At 30.9% G+C, this 12,705-nt stretch overlaps 1 protein-coding gene across 1 annotated transcript in view; it reads right to left on the reverse strand.

Moving 5' to 3' along the window:
• The window catches only part of LOC143042007 (uncharacterized), an 81,672-nt gene extending 80,148 nt beyond the window's left edge, over nt 1-1,524 (reverse strand). Inside the window, exon 1 of the mRNA XM_076214211.1 lies at nt 1,455-1,524. The gene's annotated coding sequence lies outside the window, so the exon portion shown is untranslated. The remainder of the gene's footprint in view (nt 1-1,454) is intronic.
• Between the last annotated feature and the right edge of the window lie 11,181 nt (nt 1,525-12,705).

Raw genomic sequence — 12,705 nt, forward strand, 5'->3', positions numbered from 1 at the left:
ACATTGCTGTTATCATGGTTATAGCTTCTGTATCTTCAGCATTGGTATTATCATCTTCCTTGGAGTGTAATAATTTGTTTGAATTTATTAAATAATAACTCCGATAATAATAAGCTTTTCATTTTAATTGAATTAATTAAAATATAAAGAATAAACGAATAAAGAATAAAATTGTTTATTATAGTGTTAAACATTAAGCATATTTGTTTTTTTCTCAAATCTAAAATAAGGTATTTTTGTTCAATGGGAACCGGAGCGAAACAGAGCCATTGTACGTGGCTCAATTATAAAAATACTAAAATTATTAACAATTATTTTATATAATAAACAATTGTTTGAATAATATGAGTTAATTACAATAATCTTTTTGTTTATTTGTACAAGTTAAGTAATTACATTTAACTGGTTGTTAATTTGTTAATTTATTTCACAATTGTCCTAGTTTTATGTTTTTGAGTTCATTCAATCCCCCTTTGATCTTCAATATCTTATTTTACTTAAAATTCATTTTTCATTATGATTATACACCTTAAAGTATAGTCAACAATACAACTACAATACTGGTATATCAGTAATGTACCAGTATTGCTGTGTTTTTTCATGTGGTTTTTTTTTTAAAGTTACAATACTGGTACATTGTACATAATTTTTATACCAGTATTGCGATCACCAACTACAGGAGATCCCTATAATATAGCCCATTTGAGTAAATACCCCAACCTGTTTACATTTAACAGCATAATTTATTTATTCATTTGGTTGGTAAGCTAGGGTATTTTGTCATATCTTCTGTTTTGCAACATTTTATATTGAATTTTGAGCTTAAGGATCTGTAATTTGTATACCATGGCAGCTATTCGACTGCGCATAATTTCATGATCACGTATGACTTACAATGCACACGAAAAGTATTTGTCGTAAATTCGATATTATTTTATGATTGATTAGAAATAATAAATCATTGTAGTTATGTCACTTAAAGAATATTTTCGATTTTATGTGTATCTGTTAAAGGCTCAAAATGACATTTCACCCATTTTCACCATTTTCCTGCCAAAATTTAGGTTTTAAGGCAAAATATTTTTTTTCCTTATCGGTGACCTATGTTTTTTATTTGCTCATTCTTTGAAGCTATATTTCAGCTTTTATATTACAGTTTTGGACCAAGTGTCATAGAACGTTTTTTTGATTTTCTGATAAAAATATATTGACACCTCTATTTCCCCTATCATTTCATTGAAAAATGGCCCCTTTTAATACATGCCTGTTTAAAAGTCCTGCCTTCTTATTTTTCACTCTGTTCGGTCCTGCCTTTTTTTTAAGTTTATCCCGACTTTTTTTTACCTAAATTGTCGTCCTGACTTTCTTTTTGTACAAGTGTAGCCCCCACCCCCATAAAAATCAAATGGTAGATCCCTTAAAAGCGTTTGCTTATCTCAGTTTTATGGTTTTACCTTTTTTAAATTTGCTTGGAGTTCGGTACTTTTTTCATTTACATATTATTATGGGTCATATTTCCCGCCGATATTATATCACAGTTTTGTTCCTCCTAATTAAAAGATTCGAGTTAAAACCTATGAAACAGTCCCGTATTAGAAGCCGTTTAGGATTATTCCCTATTTTTAATATATTAGAAAATTATTTATTAATATTTACAGAGAAATATTACTATAAGTCTCTGATTTAATTAATCCGACTAAATATTTAAGGGGGCTCGCGGGTCTAACTCAACTTTTTTTTCTAATATAGGATTTTGTTTTTTTTTCTATGATTAAACTTTATCTTATACCTTATAGAAATATAAAATAAAAATATGGGGTCACCGTTCACTTAATCACACAATCTGCCTCCGTAAAAAGCATACATTTTTGTTAATGTCCTTTTTTTCTGTTGAACTAATTGGTGAAATATTGGTAATATCGAAATAAAAAAAGAGCTAAATTACAGAAATCACTTAAATTTTACAATTATTTAGTTAATGTACAGCTTGTTTGAAAACAATTATAAAAAATATAGGTCACAGATGAGTTAAAAATGATATTTCAATTTAAACGTCAAAAAATGACTTTTTTGCATCAAAGGGAGATCATCTGAAGCTTTTTCAATGATATAAACATTTTTAAAGTCATCTGTGGCCAAACCAAATCGATTTGTCTGGGTGATTTTTGTACCATATTATAAAGTAATGACTAATAGTGTAATAAATAAAATTTGTAATGAAAAAACATATATTTGATTTTGCTAAATTTTTTTATAACCGCGAGCTTCCTTAATATTAAAAAAAATGTTGTTGTCAAAAGTCAATCATTATTAATATAAAAAAAAATATTTAAAAAAAAACAAGAACAAGAATATTATAATATATTAATGCAATAGAATAAATATAACAGATTATCATATACTTAGACTAAATAACATATGAATTTTACTATATGATAAAACTTAAAAGCATTAAAATTTACGTAAACTTCGTATTTTTCGAATTGGTGCCTAGCGGGCTGATATGATAAGTTTATCACATGCTTCGATTGTTATCACACGACTTTCCGTAACGTTATCGCATGGTTTTCCGGTGATACTTGGGAAATTCCGGAAAATACACTTCAATGCCACGTTTTCAGTGAAAAACATTACAAAGTATTATTGTATATACAAACCAATTATTTGGATACATGGATACTGGAAAGTATATTGTGTAAAATAATAAAAACAACAAAACATTTAAAAAAAAAAAAAAAAACAACAACAAAACAAATTATTAAATAAATGCCTTTTTTAAAAGTTTCAAACATAATTTAGAAAGTTAATTACTTTAAAAAAAGTAGACTTTTCCAAACAGTGTTCATTATATATATTGTTGGATTATTTTTTTATTGTCGATTCGTCTTTATAACATTTTAGGTCATATTTGTTTTAATCAACGGCCTACATATTTGCTGGGTTCTGAATATGTAAACCATCACATCAGTACAGAACAAAAAAATGAAATAAGGAGATTTGCATGATTGCCAAATGAGTTTCTGGTTTTCAATATAAATTTCTCTTATGAAAAAAAAAAGAGATTTGGTATCATCGAATTGCTAACAAGACCACTTTCCACACATTTTAAGTGAATGAAGTGGATGTTAGCAATTATAGCATGATATATAGGCATCAGAATGGCCTTTAACAATGAGAAAAACGCATACCATATACTGGTAGTCGGATAAACTAGAAAGGCCCCGACATGAAAAATATGAAACAGTTCAATTGAGAAAATTGATGGCTTAATTAATAACCGTTTGCAAAAACAAAAAATGACAGACATGAACTAATGACAACCATCGAAATACACTGCTCCTGACTTGGGACAGGCACATACAGAGTCTTTGACACTGAACATAATATACAGATAATTGGTGTGTCACTGTAAAGTATAAAACTTGTTGAAAGGAAAGTACGTTAGTAATGTTTTCGCATACCAATATATATGTATCATAAAAAAGAAATCGTAAAACTATAACTTGCCCTTCTCGCCATTTGCTATACTTAGAGAAAATGGTAAAATTAAATGATAACAGTAATGTATTGTACTACATTCATTATTGTTATCAGTTTTTTTCACACGTGTTAATCATATATTGTAATCTATTGCTTCCTTTTGACGAACGTTTCAAAATTGAAGGGTTTCGGGTTTCGTTTACAATCACAATTACGGCGACATTTTTATGTTTTACTGTTCTTTTGAACGAACAAAATGATGTTTGTAACTTTATCCTTAATTTGCATTAAGTCATTAATCTGCAACACTGAATCGAAAATTAGTTATATGTAGCATTGATAATAATTGTCATGCAAGTGAGAGGTTTAACTAGCTATAAATGCAGGTTTTCTGCGGGAAATGTCTGTATTAAGTCAGGATTATGATTTGCGTTGGTTTTATCAGTTTTTATAGAAGTCACCTTATTTATGGGCTTTTGAGAGACCATAGCTTTGTTAGCTTTCATTATATATACCACTCCCTTCTAACGTTTTGGATCGATTGAGACATTCGCCCCTGTGTTCGTTATTAAACTGTGACTGATCATTAAGAAAATCGCCCTTTTAAACAATTAAGAGCTCATATGCATGACATTTTACTGAATAGTATAAGGCTCAGTAGTGAAAATGTCTTGCATAACTCATCTTAATATATTGATTATTATTAGGTTAGCACTTTGAATGTTTTTTTTTTTAAATAATGGCTTCGTTAGATTCAGCTATAATAATTGTTAAACACAACCCTAGCACACTAATCCTTCAGTTCAAACATATGAATATTTAATATCAGCCTGTAAATTACAAATGTCTCAAAATTTCCTGAAAAAAAGGTAGAGTCAATTTCCTATGTATTTGCTAAACTCATGAGGTTAAAATTTAAAAGATCTCATAAACTACTTAAAATTCACTATTTAAAGAAACTACAAATATACAAAGTCTTTATAGAAACATGGCCTGAGATGTGAAAGAATATATGCCAACGCGACAACTATCCACCAGTGTCAAAATGACGTGGATGTAAGCAATAAGTGCATGTACGTCACACACGGCCTTTAGAAGTATGAAAAACCCATTCCTTAAAGTCTGCTTTAAAAGACCCTGACATGAAAAATGCGAAATAATTCAAATGAGAAAACTCACGGCCTAATCCAGAACAAACCAATTTACGAAAAGCAAACATGACAAACTTGAATAAAGGATAACCACAGAATATTAAGCCCCTGCCTTGAGACAAACCAATTAAAAATGTGGCGGTGTTTAACATGTTTGTGAGCGTTTATCCCTCTCCTCTTACTTAAGACAGTGGTGAAACAGCACAACAAAAGTATACATTAATAAAACAATTGACACAAAGCACTGACATACGGGTTCTCGCAGTCAATGCAATTTAGTTCAAAGCCAATAATGAATAACCAATGTTCTCCCAGACTCAAGTATCAAGTACACACCAAATATATGTAGTGTGAAGACGTAATGCACAGCACGAGAGAAAAGTATCACTTTGGGCAATGCCAAAATATAATTAAACATGTGCACTTATTACTGTTACTATATATTTAAAAGAGGGGACTAATATGCTATACAAATTATGATTGTGTATACCATTTTAGTAAGAAATTTACAGGTATAGCCAATTCAAATGTTATTATACACATTTGTATATAATAGAATTTAGTAAGTTCAAATTTATTTGTGGTAACGAAATCAGTGAATTTATTAGTATCAGTTATACTTAAATAACGTTAATTGAAATCTAAAACGTCACTTCAGATTTAAGATCTGAAATACTCACACCGCAAGTAGTACCAAAAGATTTTCAATGGACTATTTATTTAAACGAGAGAAACTCTTTTTTGATAAGCTTGGTTGGAAGTTTGGTGTATAGAGTCGAAAAGTGCTAACTGTCGACCGAATACAAAGGTTTATAGTGTGTCTTTCTATGTTGTGCTGTTACATTATTGTTTCAGATAAGGGTGAAGGTTAGTACCTATTAAAACGTTTAAATCCGCTGCATTTGTTTGATCCTGTCCGATATCAGGAATCTGATGTTCAGTAGTTGTAGTTTGTTGATGTGGTTTATAAGTGGTTCTCGTTTCTTGATTTTATATAGATTAGACCGTTGGTTTTTCCGTTTGAATACTTTAACGCTAGTCATTTTGGGGGCACTTGATAGCTTGCTCTTGGGTGTGAGCAAAGGCTCCGTGTTGAAGACAGTACTTTGACCTATAATGGTTTACTTTTACAAATTGTGACTTGGATGGAGAGTTGTCTCATTGGCACTCATACCACATCTTCTTATATCTATTTTTATAATTTATCTAAATCATGCAAAAATATGGTTATGTTCAGGAGTTTATAATTTGGTGCTAGGTTTAGAAATAGACAATAATATCATTAGAAACTTAAATATACAAACGAAGCTTAGCTATTATGAATTTTAGTAAAGACGGAAAGACTTTTGATAATTATTATAGCTCTGCTTAGAAATACTTCACGGGGAAGTTACCGTATCCTTTTATATAAAATTTACAACAAAAATATATTAAAATAAAAACTTTATTCAACCCCACCGATTCATATTCTCTGCCTTTATTCAGTTACAGTAATCTGGATCAAATGTTATTCGTTGGTGTTGTTTGTCTTTGTTTGCATGTCAATTTTACAGAGGTGTCAGGTGAGCGGTAACCTATTGTATGGTCAAATGTATTTAGTGACTCCTCATATGTTGTGTTGCCTCTATAGTTAATTCTTAAACAAATTAGTATATTAAATTTACTTTCTTTCTGTATTCAATTTACTAAAATAAAAATGTGTGGTATGATTTTCAATGAGACATCTATCCACCAGAGTCTTAAATGTCTTGGATTTAAACAACTATTGAAATGTGGTGTGCAATGAAATATTGTTCTTACTTTGAAAAACAAATATTCTGCCATAATAATATAAATAATTATTTCTTTAAACTTCATTTTATTTTGAATTAACGTCATTGAAAATAACGTCTTTAATATTCTAACAATTACACTTCTACGGAATATACGAGTTAACAAATTATGATGATAACATTGTAAAACATTTTGATGCCAGGTGATTTATAATTATTTTTTTTAGAATAAAGTGTGAATTCAACACTTGTATACGAATATCAAGACGAAAAGAAAGTCGAATTTTTTCCATCTACATTACAAATTCATCTTTAGGTTTTTATTTTTCCACGACGAAATGTAAACCTTATAGATGCAAATCTTTTGTGTAAGAGCAGTGACGCGTCATCTTCTGAACAAGAATCTCCAAACACGATTATATTTTATTAATATTTATGACACAACAAAACCATTTAAGACTAAAATGCAAAAACAAAAACGTTTATTTAGACAAAAAACTTTCTATAACAATAAAATATAGATAAATGGAGAACGTTAAGAATGTAAAGAACCACTTTACCTGATGCAGTTATCTCTTTGATGGCAATGGAACATGCAAGAAATAAAATCCAAAGGACCATAGTGACCTCGTCAGGTTTTTCTCAACAATAGAAGGGATATTTAGCCATAATCAATTACATTTCTGTAAATATATTTGGTGGCAATATGTCCCACCTGTTGTTCTTTTAATTACACGTGCTTACACATTGTAATCAAAGATCTAACGTGTACAGACTGCTCAATTGACTTCATCTTTACGCTGATAAAACACAAATTTATTAAACGAAATTCGAATCGATTTACAAAACATGGAAAGTAGAAGTTAATGAATTTCCACAAAAGGAAAATACATCTTCCTTATTGATAAAGGAGTTTATTTTTACATATACATCGTAAAAGTAATATATGTTAATTGTAAATATACACGCTTGCACCATGTAACTCCATATGCAATATGACAGATAGGTCATTTTGAATAATATATTATTGTTGTTAAAAGCGCAAAATTACATCGTTGGATACGTGCTGCAGTAGTATACCATGAAACAAAACTGGAGTACAATCCTGGATGACAGGAAAACTCTACAGGACATTTAAAACAGAATCTTCTGGGCATAAATTATAGAGAGATCGGGAATCTAGGGTTAATAGTATTAGTAGTTTTTAACGAACCAAAACTTAATACAGTGCACATGACACATGTTTTCGTCATGATATATAACATAATGATGTAATAATATAATGGTAAACTAAGTGTAAAAGAACTACTTCAGTGCACGTTCAATGTGTTTCGTGCATTACTTCCATTAAGTACATTCGGTTCAAATAGTATGAGAATCCAAATTTATACATCTGATCGTAAAATTCATTGATAAAAAAAAAGAACAAGTGAAACTGCGAGCTACTGCTCACTGATGATACCCCCGCCGCAAGTGGATAATATTAATAGTGTAAAAATATGCAAGTGTTCGGTAAACAGGAAGTTGTCGAGTGATGAATCTGAAAACGCATCACACGGTATAACTGACTTATAAAAATCCTGAAACCAAATTTCAGAAATCCTTGTATTGTAGTTCCTGAGAAAAATGTGACGAAAATTTTGAACTTGGTTATCATGTGTAAAATCATACAACTGTTCGGTAAACAGGAAGTTGTCGAGTGATGAATCTGAAAACGCATCACACGGTATAGCTGACTTATATAAATCCTGAAACCAAATTTCAGAAATCCTTGTATTGTAGTTCCTGAGAAAAATGTGACGAAAATTTTCAACTTGGCTATCATGTGTAAAATCATACAAGTGTTCGGTAAACAGGAAGTTGTCGAGTGATGAATCTGAAAACGCATCACACGGTATAGCTGACTTATATAAATCCTGAAACCAAATTTCAGAAATCCTTGTATTGTAGTTCCTGAGAAAAATGTGACGAAAATTTTCAACTTGGCTATCATGTGTAAAATCAGACAAGTGTTCGGTAAACAGGAAGTTGTCAAGTGATGAATCTGAAAACGCATCACACGGTATGGCTGACATATATAAATGTTGATACCAAATTACAGAAAGGGTGGATGTGTAGTTCCTGAGAAAAATATGACGAAAGTTTCATGGGACGGACTGACTGACGGACTGATGGACTGATGGACGGACAGACAGAGGTAAAACAGTATACCCCCCTTTTTTAAAGCGGGGGTATAATAACCATAAAAGTCCATGACAAACTTTGAATTATTGTATTGCAGTCTAGTGTAAGTATTTTGGCATTGTTCCAGTTGAAAAAGCTTCTAGCAATATTATTGACACGAATCATCTTAACGTACACCACCTACTGGGGAGGAATGGTATATAGAGAATAATACATGGCAAAATCCGTATCATATGTCGTATCATCCCGAGACATCAATATCAGCCCAAGGGCCTTTAGGCCCGAGGGATGATATTGGTCGAGGGTGATACGGCATGTGATACGGATTTTGCCATGTATTATACGCTTTATCATATATTTCAACAGAAGAGTATTATATTATATGAACTGTTTTCTGATCCCGATAGATTAGCACTGGGTTACCTTCAGTTCTGCTTTTGTCTTGGTTCAAAGCCTTAAAATAACTGCTTATACAAAGCACCTGGGTTACCTTACCATTTGCCTGCTGCTGTTTTAAAAATATTTTGTTTATTATTGTATTTATTTGAGTGTTTTGTATTTTTTATAGTTGCATTTAGTGTGCCAAAAAATATGCAAACTTGATGTTCGTGACGTCACATACAATATGAAAACTTGACGTTCGTGACGTTACATACCAAACAATGACGTCATTAAAAAAAATGACCTATTTTGAGGAAATTTTTTCTTAAGCAAAAAAAAACCAAAAAACTTTATGTAAAAAAAAAAAAAAAAAAAAAAAAGGTATGCGATACGGGTTTTACCATGCGATACGGGGTTTGCGATACGGGTTTAGCTATGCGATACGGGGTATGCGATACAGGGTAGGTGATACAGACTGGAAAAACAACCTTTATTAGATATACAAAATAGCTGTATTTTGTACTAAATATATGATAAAACATCATAACGCTGGGCTTTTTTGTTGGTTGATATTAGCCATTTCTAGAAAAGAGGGACGAAAGATACCAGAGGGACAGCCAAAGTCATATATCGAAAATAAAATTGCTTATGTGATAACAAATCTAGAAAACGTCTTTACAAAAAAAGCTAGACAAATACGCATAGCCCATTTGAAAATCGCATGACCATTAAGCAGAAAATAGAGAAAGGCACTTAACTTGGAAAGCAGGATAAAAAGGATACAGGTTTAAACGCGTAAAAGGAATTTAATATGTCAAAGAAAGATTATCAGATGTTATATCCAATGACATGAACCAAATTGTTTTCCGTTATAGTGAACAAAATGTAAATGACGATAACATAAGTATTTATCTGATCATATTCAACAACATAAGTATTTTTCTGAATATATCCCAAATATGAAAATAATTAAGACAAGTGTTAATTTTGGGTAATGGATTGGTATCCCTTGTTGTAACATATTTACATTTCTGTAATCTATACAATACCTAACCGTCTTTTGTACGAATAAATGTCACTGCAGCTTCAATTATGCCAAAATACCAATGTGAACAAAGTATTTTTATTTACATTCTTTAAATCGCAAGGAGTTGTCTGAAGAGATACTGCTGTTATATATAGTTTAAATGATCCATGTTCATATTCAGAATTATGATTAAGTTTTATATTTATGTTTTCTTTTCAGTACCATGTTTTATCTTAATAATCATCTAAGAAGCATTTTCTTATTTCAAAAACGAAAACCCCAACTGTTATTAGTTATCAAAGGTACCAGGATTATAATTTAGTACGCCAGACGCACGTTTCGTCTACATAAGACACTCATATCAAAATATTTATAAAGTGAAATAAGTACAAAGTTGAAGAGCATTGAGGATTAAAAATTCCAAAAAGTTGTGCCAAATACGGCTAAGGCAATATATGCCTGGGATAAGAAAATCCTTAGTTAGAATTCAAAGTTTTGTAAACAGGAAATTTATAAATATGACCACATTATTGATATGTGAAGTGTTAACTACTGGGCTGGTGATACCCTCGGAGACGAAACGTCCACCAGCAGTGGCATCGACCCAGTGGTGTAAATAGTTATCAAAGGTACCAGGAATATAATTTAGTCCGCCAGACGCGCGTTTCGTCTACATAAGACTCATCAGTGACGCTCATATGTGTTTTGCTTTAACGTGTAATATCGATATCTTCGGTACGTCATTCCAAATTTGTCAAACAATGGTTATCCTAATTCTTTTTGTAAAGAATCCTTTATTTCTATTCTAAACTCGATTGCGCTTCTTATCAATTGATTGTGTTTCATTAAAAAAAATTTTTTTTAAATATTCTTGCTTCAGAATAATGTTACTCATTGTTATAAACTGTTCCGTATCGCGCTTTTGAATTTGAAAATGAATCTGCATAACCTGAAAAACATACACCGCATAGTCGTATGCATTAGATGTTCTTATACATATTAACATAACAATATTGCATTGATGGATCTGCCAACTTCTCTATATTCTTTTCAAATTATTAATATATTTACATCAATCAGCATTTATAACTGGAACTATCATTACTTGAAGAGTACCAATTCTAGGTGGTTTCAAGCAAATGAAAGTTTTGAAAAACCCTCAAACATGTCTTGTATTTCCAACATATGTTCTGTGGTAAACGTTTCTGCTTATAAGAAATGTTACGCACCAAGGGATATAAATTACTAATATTCAAAACTCGTCACGTCGGAAGTTTGACAAACACCTTGATGATTTGCTTGACCGTAATCGAATATCTGTGTTACAGATTACCGCGGATATATTTCATTTATGGATATCAGAATCATGTCTTTAAGACATCCCACGAATTTAACTTATGATATGAACTTTAACTTGTCTTAAGCAGCACGAGGAATACCGCTAGTAGAACTGTTTACCTGCGTTCACCCCGGATCTTTGTGGGGTATATGTCGTCTAATTTTATCGGAACTGTAGATGTGATATGAAAACTATCCAGTCTACTTATTGAGAACTTTCGTTAGTTTAGTTTTTTTTTTTTTTTTTTTTTTTTTTTTGTGGATGATTTTTATGCCCTTTTGTCTTTTTATTTTGTGGAAGTGATCAGTGTCCTTTTGTCGTTGGTGCACATATTGCTCCATCGATCTTTTAATTTTCATAATAATTATTTTATACTGGGATTAATTTTTTTAGGTAAAATATTATCGCTGAAAGATCAGTGATTAGTGCACCTCGTATCAAATAACTTACAGGTGAACGAAATTTGAAAAACTCTTTTAGGGTAGTACTCATATATTGGGACGCAATAATTGACTCACTTATCAGAATGCTTTGATGAAGATATTGATTAAATTTAAGTATTTTTTGACAAAACAAAAGAAACATTTTATAGTGGAGGCACATTGTTTAGTTTCTACAACAGCTTGGTGAATATTTTCATTACTGTTGAACATGAAATACTACTACATAAACAAGAGTAGTCTGCTACATCTGATCTACACTAGTAAAACTGTTTTACTCCGAAATGGCCATTCTCATCTTAATTATAATATGATCTGAAAAGTCTCTGAAAAGTTTGAAAAGTTAATCAATAAGTGAAGATTAGTCTTTCAGACATTTTTTAGATTACTTGACTTTAATTTAAGTAAATTAAGTGCTCAAAAGATAATTTGCTTGCAGTGAAGTCAGTGCCGTTCAGTAGCTTTTCAGACAATACAGTACATGTATGTGTAGGTAAATAATAACTACTTCAAAGTTTAAACATATTGAGCTCAAGTGAATTGTCAAACCGGTACTAAATTTACCAGAGTAGATAACTAACTGAAAGCTAAAATTTGCCAGATATTTATTTAGGCACATTATTTTTATCGTTAAAAGAGCTGTTCAGATAAAAGATAATAACTTTCTCTAAATTACAATATGTTTACCAGCGTCTTTTTCTTGAAATTAACAGCTGACAGATTTCAACCTAGTTTATATGACAAACGATTTAGGATTAGATGCTATCAATATTAGCAATGTTTTCCACCTGAAATCTGCACAAAATACTATACCTGCTTACTTCAAAAATAAAGCTACATATGTAATTTCATGTACTTACACCAAATCTATTGCATATAAGATTTTCAATAACAAGAGGGTTTTAGATGCTTTTAGCCTTGAAAAAAGGAT

This window comes from Mytilus galloprovincialis, chromosome 8 (assembly GCF_965363235.1).
Source record: "Mytilus galloprovincialis chromosome 8, xbMytGall1.hap1.1, whole genome shotgun sequence".
Lineage (NCBI taxonomy): Eukaryota > Metazoa > Mollusca > Bivalvia > Mytilida > Mytilidae > Mytilus > Mytilus galloprovincialis.